The sequence below is a fragment of the Trachurus trachurus genome (genome assembly GCF_905171665.1).
Source record: "Trachurus trachurus genome assembly, chromosome: 7".
NCBI classification, from domain to species: Eukaryota; Metazoa; Chordata; class Actinopteri; order Carangiformes; family Carangidae; genus Trachurus; species Trachurus trachurus.
Window position 1 is genome coordinate 1,088,192 of NC_139901.1, and position 17,754 is coordinate 1,105,945.

Here is a 17,754-nt window from a genome sequence, read left to right on the forward strand (position 1 = left end):
ATATTTGTCTTATTTCTTGTCAAAATGTCTCACTTCTAGTCAAAACTAATCTCTTTCCACTTAAAATAAGACTCGTCACCTAAAAAATTAACTTGTTTTTAGACAGTTTTCACTTGTTTCAAACTAATTTTCAATTGAAATAAGTAGAAAAATCTGCCAGTGAAAGCAAGTTTTTTGTGCTTGTAATAAGAAAGAAAAACTTGCTCCACTGTCAGATTTTTCAACTTATTTTAAGTGGAAATTTTGCTTGAAAAAATTAAAGTCTAAAAACAAGCTACTTTTTAAATGTGACGAGACTTATTTTAAGTATAATTAGATTTATTTTGACTAGAAATGACACTTTATCTAGAAATAAGACAAATATTCTTGGTAAGATTTTGAATTTTTGCAGTGTGAGCCACTTGTTTCCACCTTGAACATGTTAAATTGAGGCAACTCATGGTGAGCAGGAGACACTGAGCTCTCTGAACTGTCTGACTTAAAGGACCCGTGGGGTGTGTGTGTGTGTGTGTGTGTGTGGGGGGGGGGGGGTTAGTCTCACATGAGAGATGAGTCTGAGACATATCTAACCAAGCTGCAGGAGCCCTGAGAGGAGGAGGGGGGGTTAACTGAGAGTTGAAGAGGTGAAGACAGCAGCAGAAGAGCAGTGATTATATAAAGCAGCGGCAGTTACTGTGGAAACCTCCTGACTGTGAAACTCGACTCAAGTGAAGAAACTCTGACCTACTTCATAGAGGAGTTTGAGAAGAAGCATTACGCAACAACATCTCAACTCATCCCACTTCTCTGCATCCCCATCAGTCTGAGGCGAGGAGGAGAGGGGGAGGAGAGGAGAGGAGAGGAGAGGAGAGGGAGGAGAGGAGAGGAGAGGAGAGGAGAGGAGAGGAGAGGAGAGGAGGAGAGGGAGGAGAGGAGGAGAGGAGAGGAGAGGAGAGGAGAGGGAGGAGAGGAGTGCTGGGAATCAGTACATTTAAGATGGTGGAAACTACACGTCCTTTTGTACCACAGACGAAAGAACTGACTTCCCTGCAGTGTGTCTGACATGTGAACAGACAACAAAACCTGCTCTGAACCACAGTTTCCTCTCTCTTTGCTCTCAGGACCAACAAAACTCCCAGTGCATAACCAGGTCAGATTCATACTTTGAACATTAATATTTGATCAATTTATGAGAGCCAATACATTGGACAAAAAATAATCAATACCAAACATAATGGTTCCCCAGCTGTGAAGTTAAGTACCAATGCCCAGCTAGAGTCAACACGAGCAAAGAGGAGAGGAAACTAGAAAATTTCCTCTGGGAAATTTTGAATGGGCCACGGGGCTACTGCCGGTTTTGCCATCTCTGTCAACATGGGAATCAAACCCACGATGTTAAGGTCAAGACAGAGCTGATCAGACAGACGCATGATCACCTTATATAAGCACTGATATGGAGGAGCTGTAATCACATTAGGTTACCTGTGTGTGTGTGTGTGTGTGTGTGTGTGTGTGTGTGTGTGTGTGTGTGTGTGTGTGTGTGTGTGTGTGTGTGTGTGTGTGTGTGTGTGTGTGTGTGTAATCATATGAAGTTACCTGTGTGTGTTAGAGTGTGGGAGAGGAGTGCGCGTGCGCATTTGTATGTTATCTGTGTGTTTTGATGTGTGTGTGTGTGTCTGTAACTGTAATCACATGAAGCTGATTCTAGAGTCTGTGTGTGTGTGTGTGTGTGTGTGTGTGTGTGTGTGTGTGTGTGTGTGTGTGTGTGTGTGTGTGTGTGTGACTATGAGCTGCATCCTGTGTCAGTCTGATTTAGCTGTGTGTCTGTGTTTATAAACATTTAAACGAGCGCCAGGTGGCTTGTTTATGAAGTTAACGAGCTCTGGCCGGAGAATCACAGAGGTTACCACGGCGATAGGGGCCCCCCAGACTGAGACAGACAGAAACGTCGAGAAAAAGAGCGATTTTCTGCCTCTGCACCCGTCTCGCATTTAGGCTGTTCAGAACAAAACACAGATCAATGGTGCTCTAAGGACTTCCTGAAAAATTTGGTACAATTTGGTGTTTCTACAGTAAATATTTTGGAGACGCTGGCAGTTTTAAAACATCGGTCCGTTCTGCTTCTCTCAGAAAATCTTTGTATTGGAGTCAATGAGGAGCAGAGACAGACGTGGCCGCACTCAGAGGCTTATTCTGTAAATTCTGTAAGTCTCTATGATATTTTGAGCACATGGTGAGAGACAGAACAAGTTTGTCTACAATTTTCTGAAAAAATTATGTGTGTAGAGTGTAAATTGTGGCCGGGCCGAGTGTGGAAAGAGAAAAAATCTGGAGTTTTTCTGGGCTTTCTCCCACTCTAACTGATGATGTCACCCACTCTGACATGAACATTCTGTGCAATACACACCCATTATAATCTCATAATTTCTCCAAAAATGATCATGGTCATTGATCAGGGATTGATCAAAAACTATATGACCTATCAAAACGTGGAGTAATACGACAATTCACAAGACTTGTGTCTACTGTTTAAAGTTTAAATGAAGTCTCTAGGTGAAAGTATGCCTGAGCAGTAGACGTTTGTTAAACTCCAATGATTGGTCTTTTTCGCTCTTTTTTTTTGCCCGTCCCATTGACTTCAATGCAAAATTTTGCGCAGTTTTTTGCGACTTACGTTGCAAAAAAATTGTAAACTGTTGAGAAAAGTAATAGCATACCGATCCCGATCAAGACGCTGGTTTTGATATATAATTTGTCGAATCGAGATTTGGTACGGAAGAGGAATAAGAAGAAAAGAAATCTGGCACTGTAGGGATCAGTGCCCGGTGCGATGGCCCGTGGCCCTAACAAGGAGAAAGACACTGAGTGAGGTACAAGGACGTGCAGATCAGAGAGGCTAACTGTTAAAACAAACTCATTGTCTCCATCTTATTCTCGTCTTTATGCATCCTCCTTTATCCAGCCTTCACGTTAAAACAGGCTGACTCTTTTCTCTTCTTAATCCAGGCTTTGGGCTTACTAAAGTAACTATCCAGGCTTTATGCAAATAATGTCCTGACTGAGCACACAGGAGGGAAACACTGAATAGCCCGAATATTCTGTTCAACACAATCAGTACACAATAATGTAGTTTCAGAGTTGAGCCTGTGTGTGTGTGTGTGTATGTGTGTGTGTGTGTGAGTTAGAGTCCACCACTAACAGGTTCACAGAGTCCTCCTGGTGAAGGTCTGAGGTGTGTCAGGGTCTGTTCACCTTCATGACAGATACATACACACAGATACATACACACGCGCGCGCGCGCATACACACATCCCTCGACCCACCCCTCCCCCCGGCCCGGACCCTCTCAGCAGCAGAGACCGGGTTCAGATGCTGATCCCCGCCGGAGCGGAGCGGAGCGGAGCGGAGCGCTCCTGCAGGATGGAGGACAGACGCCCATGTTCTCACCTTGCTCTCCTCTGTCGCCTGCAGCTCCTCCTGCTCCGAGCCGCGCGGGGGCAAAGTCCGGTACGGTCCGGTAGAGTAGCCTACGGCAGAAACCAAAAGAGTCCGGTCAGAGCGGGAGCTTCCCTGGTTTATGGGTGTTTTGTTGATCCGGATGAGGGCGGACTGGGTCCTGCTGCTGCCGCTTTTATCCGAAGCATCCCTCCCTTCTACCTCCCTCTCTCTCCCGTCCTCTTTCAGGTCCGCAGCAGCTGACTCTGGCCCAACCAATGGTATTTATAGGCCACTGGGTGACCGACCAATCAGCGCTCGGATGCTGCACAGAGGCGCTGGAGGGGGGCGGGGGACCTGCTACCATGACGTAATGCTCCAGATTCTCCTAATGACTGTGTCTGAGTCTCTGCTCTTCTCTTTCTACTTCACTTCTTCTCTGGTGTCTCTTCCTGTTTCTCAGCTCAGTGACACATCAGACGAAGTCGTCAGATCTCAGATCAGCAGAAACTCTGCTCAACATTCTACTCCAAGCACAAAAACATAGACATCTAAAGTATTTAAAGAACCAAATGAAGCAGGACAAAGTAAATGGAACTCATCATCACTGATGTAGCTGGAGATGACTGAACTACCTCACTGCATTAATCATCTATATTAAAACTGAAAGCATTCACACTATTCGGTTCGGCCATTTTATTTCTTTAAACTTAGGCCTATTATTAGTGTGAATGCTTTCAGCATTGTTATTTGGTTCGGCCATTTTCTTTAAACTTATTCACAATAATAAGTTTCAGCATTCACACTATTGTTATTCGGTTTGGCCATTTTATTTCTTTAAACTTATTATTCTTACGTCTTCTGCTCTTTTTCTGCATTTAACTAGTTATTCATACTTTGTTTAACAATTCATAGGCTATATCAAAACGTGCAGCTTTTTCTGGACATTCATGATTTTTCTCTTTCATATTATTTATACTTTTAAATTATTTTTTATCATTTTTTGACAGTCTTGAAACTTTTAAAATCTTGTGCTTCTTTGAACCCCTATAACTTCAGCATACTTTCTGCTACAGACTTCATTCAAATTCTAACCTGTAGACAAACTTTTGAAGTATTCCTCTATGACTCAGCTTATTGATATTTTCAACAGTTTCTGATATTTGGCAGTTGGGTGGGTGTGTATTGTGTCTAACGAGCAGAGCTTAGAGTGCGTGAGATCATTAGAGTGGGAGAGAGCGAAAAAACATTCTGGAATTTTTCTCAACACACAAGTATTGATACATAGAAATCGAAGGAACTTAATGTAACTAATACAACTAATAAATCGATATAACTGAACATATATATTCTTGACACCTAATCAGTAAGAAACTAGGTGCGCTGTGCGCTGACACTGGTTGCTGATCGATGGTCAGGGTAGCGGAGTTTGGCCCAGCATACTGTAGCTAAGCAGTTCTCCTTTTGGTTCTATTCTCTGTTCACTCTGATATATCTATCTGTTTACCATTGATTTGAATATGTTATTGGATTGAATAATTTTTGATAATCTAAACATGTTGTAACAAGATAACTATTACAAATAAATAGAGTTAAGATTCAGTTATTCTCCTGTCATACTTCATCAAACGGACGCGCGTGTCTTGGGACCACGAGATAGTTGGTCAGACACAACACTAAACTGTCACCACGGCCACAAATTAAACTCCTGACTCCAGTGGCTCATTGACTAACTCCGGATTTTGAGAGAAGTATTTGCCCTGCAAACATTAAATTAACATGTAAAATCCAGGAAGGTCTTCTGACCCATTTAGTCTTGACCACATTCTGATAAGAAGTACGGTTCTCTTTTTATGGGCTGTTGTTCGGGAGCTGCTCCGAGCTCAAATCTCTCTGCTCTGTGTGCAGTGGCCAGCTGTAGCGGCCAGCTCGTTATCAACGTCTATAAATAGAACAGTGCAGGTGCAGCCTGGCCGCTCGTTAAGATGTTTTTAAACACAGCCCCACACACACACATGATAAACCAGACTGACAGAGGACACAGCTTTTAACATGTGTGGATGGACAGACGGACAGCCTGAAACAATGTCTCACACACATTACGTCCTCAAGATGTGTTGAACGACAGATGACACAGAGCTGAGTTTTTATTTGTTCCTGTTGTAACCTGTCTACAGCAGCTGATCCAGCTGTTCATCACTAAAGCAGAATCACATCTTGCACAGCCTTTAAAGGGACAACGAGGAGTTACATTTATGAGCCTCCGCGCACCGTAAAATTCTTTGACCGGCGCAAGACAGACTCATGTTTTCATTCATCAAGAATTAAAGTCAGAGGTTCAAAGGCGATCACATACCGTCGTAGTTCCCACCATAAACGGCGATTCGGCTGCGTTATTCTCATGACTCGCCGCGAAACAGAAAGTAAGGAAACGCTGGTCGGCTCGACCAGCATTTCCGCCACCACTAATAATAACAAAATAACGATAGAGACAAACGATATATTTATCTAAAATGGGCCCATTAACAAGTGTGGGTAGCGGAGATTCATCCACATTAACGTGAGACTTTTTTATAACCAAATAGAAACTCCTCGTTGTCCCTTAAGTTTTAAAACAGACTAACTTTAATTAACAGCAACAGAGTATAAAGGTAACACCAGAAAAATCTTATGAAAAAAACATCTAAACAACATAAAAAACATCTTTTGTTTTTCAACTGTTTTTAAAATAAAGTTTCAGCCAGGTTGACTCTAGAGAGGCAAGGATTTTGATTGGCTAAAAGCAGGAATGATGTAATCTGATGGGGCATACACTGGGTCGATGTGTGTGTGTGTGAGAGAGCATCATGTGTCAGATTCTGTCCACAACAACCGAGGGAGAGCATCATCTTCTTCTTCTTCAGTGATGTCACAGATCCAGTAAATCTTCAGTCTGAGTCAGAGTTACTGTTAGATGATGATGACCAGGATCTGAGTCCAGCCTTTATGCTAAGATACCTGTTTCAACCTTCATCTAGTCTTCATGGGACGCTGTGGTGGCTCACAGCCCTTTGCTGTGTGTTATCCCCATCTCTCATACTGTCCTATCATGCACTTTGAAGGGCTGGAAAAAATGATATTATAGCGAACAATGGAACTGTGTATTTTTTTTCAGGTAAAACCTCTTTTAGGCCGTGAAAATAGGCCGTTTCTTTGGGTCCATTCACAACAATATATGTTGTAAATCTCTGGGCAGGGCTATGGGCTGGCGTTGCTAACGGGAGGAGTGCAGAGAGTCTTCTACTGCAATTAAAGTACTTAGGGGCTATTTGTAGATCATACAACCCCACTTTAAAAAAATGCTACTATCCCTTTAATGCTTCTATTTGTTTCGAAATCGGTCAGTTAGTGACCTTTGAAAGAGCAGCTGAAGGTGGAACAGATGCCCACATTCTTCCACAATGCAAAGTGTTTTTTCCTGCTTTTCTCTATGAATGTGCCTGTTCACAAAGGCAGTGTGTGTGTATACGGATGATACACACTGCTCAGCTTCAGTCACCTGTTTGTAGTTGAGTCTACTGTAGTCTATGTAAACCTGTTTCACCTTGGTCATGTCAGTGTTGTCCCTGCCCCTCAACACAGGACATGTGAAGATGAAATACAGAAAACTATTATTTCCACATCCTCATGAATAAGACGAGTCAGTGATGAGACAGACCAGCCTGTACAGAACAAAATAGTTTTATTATCATCCTTGCGACATATGTTAGCTCGTAGAAAACAAGATGAATCATCTATAGAACATTTACACCAAAAAGAGAAACTAAAGTCATGTCCATAAAAAATAGTTTTCCTTTTAGTTTTCCAGTAAATAACTTGAGGGGTAACATGTGTCGAGCTCTGGCTCACAAAGTTAAATGTGGGCCCCACCCCATCACATCAATAAACTCCTCCACCATTCACAGGCGAGGAGGGGCGGGGCCACACAGGGTCTGACAAGAACAGTCGGCCACAGACCATAAAGGTGCCTCAGCTGATTGGCCGACTCACACAGGTACAGAGTCTAGAGATTTATATATGTTCAGGTTATATTTATATCTATGTACAGAGAAGATCCACACGAACCTGCTGATAGAAAAACTTTACAATTTAAGTCCGAGGAGACATCTACTGGTTCCAGAGCTTTCTGACTGAGCTCATCCTGCACAAAGGATCATGGGAGTGTTACAGTAACTTATAAATATGAACTTACAACATGGCCAAAAGTATGTGGATATGGGCATCAGAAATAGAAAATATTGAGCATTTAGTTGATCTGAAGAGGTGGTGGGGCTATCAGGTACTGATCTACAGTCAGTGTATTAAAGGAGTAGACTGACATCAGTGTTAGTTCAGACAGGCAGCAGGAGCTCTGGTACAGAACCATGAGCTGCTGTGGATGGGGTCAGCAGGTTTTAGTGCACACTATATTAATCCACAGAAAGTTGTTTGAGTCACCCAGTGATAGACACAGTAGTTCATTGGTTAGAAAATTAAATTCCCATGTAAAGTTTTTGTCTTTGATGATAGAAAAAGTGGGTAAAGTTTTCCTACTGCAGGTAATACACTGACAGTGGGACAGCACCTCACCACCAGCCATCAAATATCCTGAACTGTCCCTTTAAAGTGATATTTCAACATTTTGGCAAATTCTCCTATTTCCATAATCCCTATAGTTTTAGCAGTAGGTTTGTTACCTTTAATTGGCGCTGCAAGCTGTTTTCAGATCGGTGGGGCAGAGACATGAGCTGCTTAGCTAACGCAACAGAGGCTCATGGAATTTCCACGTTTCCCTCATCAAACTAAATACACAACTACTTGCGCTTTTGAAGTCAGTCTGCCCAGCAGCCGTGTCTGGGATGTAGTTCCGGCTGCGTATTTGCCTCGAAAACAACTCTGTCTCGTAACGTTACATTATCTCATAGCGTGGTGAATGTGCAGGTCACAACTTGTCCACCAGAGCGTTTTGTAGTTGTTGGATTGTGTATTTGATGAGTTTGATGAGGGAAAGGCAGAAGTACTGTGCGCTGTGCAGGGCTCAGGTCTCTGCCCTGCTGATCTAAAATCAGCTTGCACCAAAAATGAAAGGTAACAAACCTACTGCTAAGACTATAGGAATTATGGCAATATGAGAATTTGCCAAAATGTTGAAATATCCCTTTAAGACTGAGACACCGCCATGGTCCAACTCAGAATTGTTTCAGTCCACATCAGCTGTTTTCACATTCATTCACCTGAGGGGAGGAGGCGAGACACTCAACAAGCTGACTGGTCCCTAATGTTGTCCACATACTTTTGTCCATGTGAGTTTCCTTCAGGTGATGCTGAGCTGAAGACCACTACAAGAGCATTGCTGAGAATCATCCAATCAGAGAGCTTCAGCATCTGTCAGAGTTCGATCTTTGCAGAGCTCAGCAAATTCCCTTTCTGGTTTAGGATCAGCCCATGGGTCGTCTCCACAGCAGCAGCAGGAAGCTGTGTGGTCTCCACGGCGACAAAGGTGGATCAGGCAGAAAGCTCCAGAAGACAACAGACCATCCCTCATTGGGATTTATAAACACCCATTATCAGAAATGTCAAGAAACGTTTGAGTTCAGAGGATGACGACGTTCATGATCTGAAGTTAAACTCAAACATCAAAGCTGAGTGAGAACATCCATGAAGCTGAGAGGCGGCCATGTTTCCCCCTCACCCCTCAGAGCAGAGCGCAGCAGCAGGATGAACAGACGCTTCACCTGTCAACCAGGCACATGCACCAGGACAGGAGGCGCTGCCGCCGCCGCTGTCTGCGTGCACAGAGCTCACAGGTCACGTCTGGGAAACGGACCCCGAGTCCACTTGGAGCTGGAGGACACCTGAAAACTGTTGTGCCAGTTTTACTCTGCTTTAACCTGGAACATGGTCATGGGCGGTTCGGTGGATGTGAGACGTTGTTTCACATTCAGCAAAGACCCACAAACAAACTGGAGACCTGACACCTACACACTGTGACCCAAAATAAAACCATACACCGAGTCAGCAACCAAGGAAACGTCACTTCCGGTCAGAGCCGTTACACGGCTGGGTAAGATATAAAAGTTCAGGTTACCCAGGGGGCAAAATCCCAGTTTTTTGAAAAACGGACACGGAGCGTTGTAAAAGGTTTGACACCAGAAATGATATCTAGGAAATTCAAGGATTAAAACCTGGGTGGACAACCCGGTCAACTAGCTGCTGGAAAGCTACAGGGGCCAAAACCCCTTTCTTGGGTCATTTTGCTGGCGAAATGATGTAAATGCAAATATTTAGGTACTACAATGGCATAAATAGTCATACAACTATAAAATTTGGCAGAGAGTATCTTGACACATAGGGGGAGGCATGAAAAAGAGATTCTGGGGTTTGTTGCAACTCGATTTTAAGATATCACCCTCAACATCCCAAAAAAGACAAAAAAAGTACTGTTCGCCTGACAAATTCTTATGAAAATTATTATATTTCAGCACTTTATGGAGAATATCTATGCGTAACATGTATATAGAAAATGTCCTTAATTCATAAGCTTCCATTTGAGTCCAAGATAGCCTTTCTATCCCAAAAGCCCCACTTGCTGTGGCCAACGGTCTTCTCTATCTATCTGTTCACTTTGGGGAGACCAGAAATAGAATGTTTTCTGATCATGTCCGTTAACATGTAGTTTTTCACAATAGGTGTTGCATTGTTTGGAGACAGCCTGTAGCTTTCCAGTAGCTAGTAGAAAGGCTATCTTGGACTCAAATGGAAGCTTATGAATTAAGGAAATGTTCTATATACATGTTAAGCATAGATATTCTCCATAAAGTGCTGAAAAATAATCATTTTCATGAGAATTTGTCAGGCGAACAGCGCTTTTTTTGGGATGTTGAGGGTGATATCTTAAAATCGAGTTGCAACAAACCCCAGAATCTTTTTTTCATGCCTCCCCCTATGTGTCAAGATACTCTCTGCCAAATGTTATAGTTGTATGACTATTTATGCCATTGTAGTACCTAAATATTTGCATTTACATCATTTCGCCAGCAAAATGACCCCAGAAAGGGGTTTTGGCCCCTGTAGCTTTCCAGCAGCTAGTTGACCGGGTTGTCCACCCAGGTTTTAATCCTTGAAGTTCCTAGATATCATTTCTGGTGTCAAACCTTTTACAACGCTCCGTGTCTGTTTTTTTGCTTTGCCCCCTGGGTAGGTTGTGGTTTTTCAATTTATTTGTGGTGCAAAATGGTACACAACAACTCTTAGGCATTGTCTCCGAGTGTCTAGCGCCGGCCGGCGGCGACCAAGGGAAGGGAAGAGCCGTGAGGGAAGACAAACAGTTCCTCCATAGACAGACGAATGTGACTGACTGTGAAAGAGCCAATATTTTAAAATGTGTGGACAACAATCGACCCGGATCGTGATGAGTTTTTTAATATACAGCTCTTTGTCAGCATATACAAGTGATTCAAACTAAGACATGACAGCGGACAAGTGTTAGACAAAGGTTTAAAATGCTGCGTTTTCACACGTACCAGTATGTCTATGGGGAATGGGTTTGTTTCCCCCCACGGCTCTGACCGGAAGTGACGTTTCCTTGGTTACCGACTCGGTGTATGAGGAGAGACTCATCACATGTTCTGCTGTGATGTAGCTACAGGTCCGTGACGCTGCTCTCTCCGTTTCCCTGTAATCTAACTGTGATCAGCTCCTGTCTGCACTCAACCACCATGTTCAGACTACAGAGAGCTGTCACCGTTTGACTCTGATACTGAAGGAAATTGGAAAGAAACAGGAGAACAGCCTCTGTTTCTCTGGAGCTTTGTTCTGGAGGGACACCAGATGTGAGTTAGACAGAAGAGATTTCCATCTAGTCTACCTCCACAGTGTCTTTGCCTCCCCTTTATCTTGAGACGTAGAAGCTGTAACTCTGACATGACAGTGTATCTGCATCAACATGTTGAACTTTCTCTATTTTTACACTAAAGTTAAAATTCACTCTGAGCTGATATGAAGCAGCAGAGAGCCACTTTAAAACCTGAGGAGCAGGATGCAGACAGGACTGACATGTCAGGAGGAGGCTGCTAGAATTACTGTGTTGTTATCACGTCTCCAGTTTATTCACTTAATCTTCACTAAATCATTAGTTTTTACTTCAATTCACATTAAAATATATATCTATATATATTTATTCATTCTATCATATTAATATCCTTTAATCATTTTTTCATAAAATAAAACCGCACTACAAAGTGCAGCATCTGAAAGTGCAGTGAAGAGCTGGGCAATAACTGAATATTAATTATTCAGCATGTTACAGTTTTGAAATTAACACTTTTGTTGAAATAAATCAAATATACATTTCTTATTTATGTATTTTGTAGTTTCAAGATTGTGTGATGACATCATTTTAATGATTCTCTACAGTTTTTATCAACAAACTGGAAATTATTTAAATTTTTAAGAAGTAAATAAATAAAAATCTGAATGTGTGGAATTTTCAGGGCAAAATAAGATATTGACAAAGTGGGTCGGACACTTTTATGGAGCTAGAAATGAATTTATCGATAATAAAAATGACTGTTACAGTACTGTATGTGACAGAGAGAATATTAATGTAGTAACCGCCAGGAGTGACATTACATCACAATATGTATTGATCTGAATTGATTGAGCTCGATCAATACTGTGATAGTGTTGGACCAGTCTGCCCAGCTCTGGCTCCTCTGATAAAAAACTAACTAACATTGTTGTTCCAAGTGGCACATCATTTTTGCAGTGTACTTCAGCAGCATGGCACATTTGTTTCTTTTATTAAATGGGGATCTGGACATTACCCAGAATGCAATGCTGTTATTGATGAATATAAAAACATTCTTCATGTTCTGCTGGTGAGAGAAATGTTAGTTTAACGTTCCACAGATGTCGGACTCAAACCTTCAGCTTTTCTGTATAAAATGGCTTTTTCACGTCAAGCTCTGAACAAGTCAAACCACCGACACTTTGTAAAACATCTGCTGCTGCAGAGCTGAAATCTTTAAGGCTTCGTCGCTCTTTAAACTTGATAGAAAAATAGAGTCATGCTGTAAAGGAGAACAGTCGGACACGATGGCTTGGTGCTGCGTTTATGTCACAGCGTCAGGAACTGAGCTGAGGCTGAACCATGGAACATGTCTGCAGACGTTTCGCTCTTTGAAGAATTTTGAGGTTGGCTTCTGGATCTACTCTGGATCTGGTTCTGTGTTAACGAAACAATTGAATTTCCAAAAATACAATAGTCTCTGACTCAAGATGACACCAGCTACATACATGACGATAACAGTGTCAGGCAGCTCAGGACACTCAACTATTCACTGTTCAGCATGTAATCACATACCTTCATATAATATGTGCAGTGACAGTTGGACACTGAGACATGCAGCTGAGGAGAGGATCAATCCTGTTGTGACAACAGGACGTTACCAAGGAGAAACAGCTGGAAGTACCACAGGTGTTCATAGAGAGCCTAAGTGGAAGCAGGAAGTAACGGTCACCATGGGACCTCAACTCTGAAAAACTCTGTCATGAATGGGAGTCCAAGTTTTATTTCGTGATCCGATTGAATTGTGCCATGAGAAAAAAATATGTCCTGTTAATATGACCTGTTTAAAACATCACGTTTCATCCCGATAAATAAGCAGTTTGTTGTAAAACTATTGTAAAATAAAATTCAGAAGAATCTGTAACCAGAAAGACCACATGGCGCCCTTTCCCGTGTCAGTTGGTGACGTATTTTTTGTGGGACACAGATCTGTAGTCCGTGGAGCGGTCTTTACACTAAATACATTCTTCTGTTGCTGTTTTATGATAAACTGCTGATTTCTCTTCATGAAACGTGATGTTTTAAACAGGTAGAGGTCATATTTTTTTCTCATGGCACAATTCAATCGGATCACGAAATAAATCTTGAGTCCCGTTCACTTGTATGGAGACTTTTTCAGAGTTGAGGTCCCATGGCGACGTTACTTCCTGCTTCCGCTTAGGCTCTCTTCATCTGTCTCTGAAAAATGAATCAATAAGTTTCCTTATAGTCAACAACTTCAGGTGTTTATGTTTCACTAATGAGTCACATCAACAACTACCTCCATCAATCCATCAATTGTCATTTTATCGATGCTGGAAAAAATCCAATAGTGATTACACTGACCACTGTCTGGAAATACTCAGCCACTTTCACGTCTGACCCAGTTTGGACATAAAGTTCAGACTGACCCAGGTGTCCCCTGTCCACCAGGTGTCCCCTGTTCACCTCCTATAGGCTACAACAGAGTTCACACTCTGCTGGAAACATTAGAAAACCACACAGGACCAGAACCAGAACCCAGCAGAAGAATTTAACTGTAGACAATACATCTACATCATCATCATCATCATCATCATCATCATCATCATCATCATCATCATCATCATCATCATCATCATGTCTAAATGTCCTGATCTCATCAAAACACCTGTTCCACTTTTTTCTAATTTAGACTTCAAACAGTCACACCTGAAAACACTGATTCAGCCCATCTCTGTTCCTGATCGTCTGTGTGTGTGTGTGTGTGTGTGTGTGTGTGTGTGTGTGTGTGTGTGTGTGTGTCTGTGTGTGTGTGTGTGTGTGTGTGTGTGTGTGTGTGTGTGTGTGTGTGTGTGTGTGTGTGTGTCTGTGTGTGTGTGTGTGTGTCTGTGTGTGTGTCTGCAGCCTTGTCGTCACACACTGAAGCATAGAGAAACGTTAACAGCGCCACCATGAGGTGCTTCAGCAACAACAGCAACAACAGTGACCTGCAGGTCAGCAACAGTCAGGTTAGATTACCATGGCAACCACAGAGCTCAGCTAGCATTACAAACACAAACAACAACAACAACAACAACAACAGCATCATCATCATCATTAACAACAACAACAACAACAACAACAACAGTCTTTTCAGCAGAACCGTCCAGTTCAACGACACTTTGGATGTTTCAGGTAAAACAAGCTGCAGCTCTTTGCTCCACAGACCATGTTGCCACAAGTCATCTTTTCAAAACAGACCATATTCACACGCCGGCCATTTTCCTCTGATGTCACGCTGAGAGGAGGAAGCCACTTTAGGCCACTACAACGTCTCTATGTTCATTCTTTGGGAGAATCGTGAGAGGGTTGAAAAACGTATCTACTTCTCTTCCATTTGGCAAAACTGATAAATGGGCAGAAGCTTTGAAGCATTGTAGGGCTGCATTAGAATGGAATAACGCTGCATTTTGTAACGCAATATGTAATAAACTTTGCCGCATTTTGTAATAAGTTGTTACATATTGCACAGAATTATTACATTGTTTTTCATAAAAACAGTGCAACACCCACATTTTGTAATAATTTGGTGCATTATGTAACAACTTATTACAAAATGTGGCAGATTAAAAGGAGAATTCCAGGCAAATTCAACTCGGGGTTTCAGATTTTCAGTTTAATTGCTCCTGTTTTGCGGTAGTTGTGTCTGTCCCCGCATCGCCACGGCAGCAATGAATGGGAGTGGATGCAAGTTCTGCTGTTTAGGCTGTTTACATCCCTCAAAGCCACAGACAGCATCAGATGGCTACTCAAACATGCACCCAGAAGTTTATTTACTTCAAGCAAGCCCACATGTTTGTAAAACTAGATCTAATTCAAAGTCTCCCAGGGTCTCGCGTGAGACCCAAGTTGCCGTGCTTGGTGTGTTCAGGTGCAGTAGGAAAGCTCCCGTTTGTGTCATAAACACAGGAATATCAACTCTTGACTTGCTTGAAGTCAATAAACTTCTCGGTGCATGTTTGAGTAGCCATCTGACGCTGTCTGTGGAAAAACATTGCGGCTTTGAGGGATGTAAACAGCCTAAACAGCAGAACTTCCATCCGCTCCCATTCATCGCTGCCGTGGCGATGCGGGGACAGACACAACTACTGCAAAATACAGCCCCGAGTTGAATTTGCCCGGAGTTGTCTTTTAATACAAAATGCGGTGTTATGACATCATGAGGTGAAAATGTACATTATTAGGGCCACGGGGCACCGAGCACCGAGCACTATTGTTATTGGGTGGATTTTTTCTTCTTATTTTTCATCTTCCGGACAAATTTCGATTCGCTACTTGAGTTGTAGGACAAATTATATATCAAAATGTGCGGCTTGATCGGGATCGGAACGCTATTACTTTTCTCAATAGAATAAGAATTTTTCTTTTGTCGCGAAAAGTCCATCGAGTAGATTGAGGCGTAAATCTAAGTTAAAGCTCAGAGTAGCCCACGCTGTAAAAGCTGAGTGTGAGTCAATACCAGTTATAAATGTCAGTGTCAGCCTTATTTAAAGGAATAGTTCACCAAAAAATGAAATTCAGTCATTAGTGACTCACCCTCATGCTGATGAATACTCTGGAGTAGTTTTTTTATTCCTCAAAGTGCATCTGGAGACCCGGGATGCCGGTTCGTAGTCCAACGAAATACTTATATGAGAGTCAATAGCACCCGACACAAAAAGGTCCATAAAACTACACAAAGTGTCCTGAAGGGATATAGTCCAGAGTTTACTCGAAATGACGTTGTTTAGGCAAATCCCGTCCCGTCACGTCCCGTCCCGTCACGTCCGCATGCATCGCGTGCAGCGCGCACCATGCAAATTCATTACAGGACTGTTGTAGGGTTTAATCCCGGGACCCGGGATTCCCGGGAAATCTGATCAAAACTTTTTCTCGATTCCCGGGAAAGGTTATGACGGGAAACCGGGAAAATAGCCTAAAAATCAATGGTGCGCATCTAATGCAGTAACGTTGATAGAGGCGACGGTGCCACCGTAACTACGGTAATACAGGCTCACTATTCAGCAGCAGGCTGCCTCCGCTAATGATGTCTGGGTCTGGGACCAGTTTTGTGTGGGGGCATTTTCAAAAACTGGAGAATGACAAGATCGAGTCTACATCATTTGAACCGCGAGCCTTCTTATCCCCCAACAGTAGCGCACAGCGTCTCCCAGACCGCCATGTAGGCTACGGTAGCCTACTGTAAATTCTCCCCAAAAAAAAGAAAAAAGGCGAGTCTGGAGATGCCGGTTGCACTGGGTCGGGTCTGTCTCCAGGTTTGAGCAAATAAAAGCCGGTCTCAATTAGAAGCCGGGTCTGTTTTCTACAAGTTCTTGTGAATGAACAAAACCTCTCAAAGAGCTTCATTCCTGCTACAGTTCTCAAAGACCTGACCTGGTCCGGTCCGCTATTGCGACCAGACTCAAGTGCATTAATTCTCGTCCAGACCGCGGCAAAAAAAAAAAAAAAAAGAGAAAGAAAAGACCCGACCCGAGTTATTAAATGTTTTCTGTACCCGGTGTGTCCGGTTGAGTTGTTTGGCCCGTTGAGAATTATATTATGATTATAGGCTATTATTTCCCAAAAGTATTTCCCGAAATTAAATAAAAGCCTGTCCCATATAGACGCCTGTCTATTAACATATCCTGAGTTGATGTCGATGTGACTGTATTGGCTATAAACTACAGGTCCACAACAAGATGCCCCAACGCCGCCCCCCCACCCCCTCTCTCTCATATAAAGTTTTCGTTACGAACCCCCCTCCCGGGTCTCCAGATACACTGAGGAATCAAAAACTACTCTGGAGTATTCATCAGCATGAGGGTGAGTCAATTATGACTGAATTTCATTTTTTGGTGAACTATTCCTTTACAGTAAGTTGTGAGGTGACAAATCACTTCACTGGATTTTTGCCCAAATGTGATACATCACAGACAGTGTTGTTCTGGATGTCAGCGGAGTGGAGTGGAGCAGCACCACCTCAGTCGGACTGATCCAAACTGCTGTCACCACCACGGACACAAAAGGACAACATTGTGCTTTCTGTGACAGACTTGGACTTTCCCACTGTGGGGACATGGCTGCTGTGTGCATAGCAGACCAGAGGCTTGTACTCAGGTCAGCTGTCACTTTACTGTTGGTCAGTGGCCTGAACTTTAAGTTGAACTCTGTGGTGATGGATGTGTCGACTTGCATCACATGTGCAGGTAAATCTGAGGTGATTCTGTACAGTGAGTGGAGCGGCTCAGGTGTCAGACAGATGATTTAGCTGTCAGGTGAAAACTCAGACTGAAGCTTTGAGCTGATTTCTGCTGCGGTGCCTGAGGATCCAGCTTCACTGACAGACGAGCTGCTTTTATCCTCTCATCACCTCCGCCGTCCCGAAACATCCCGACGCTCCCGACTCCTCTCCTGCTGCTCCTCCTAAACTCCTCTCACTCGCCTCAGTTCAAAGTTAAAGCTAAGCTAAGGCTTCTCACCACTCAAACTCAGAT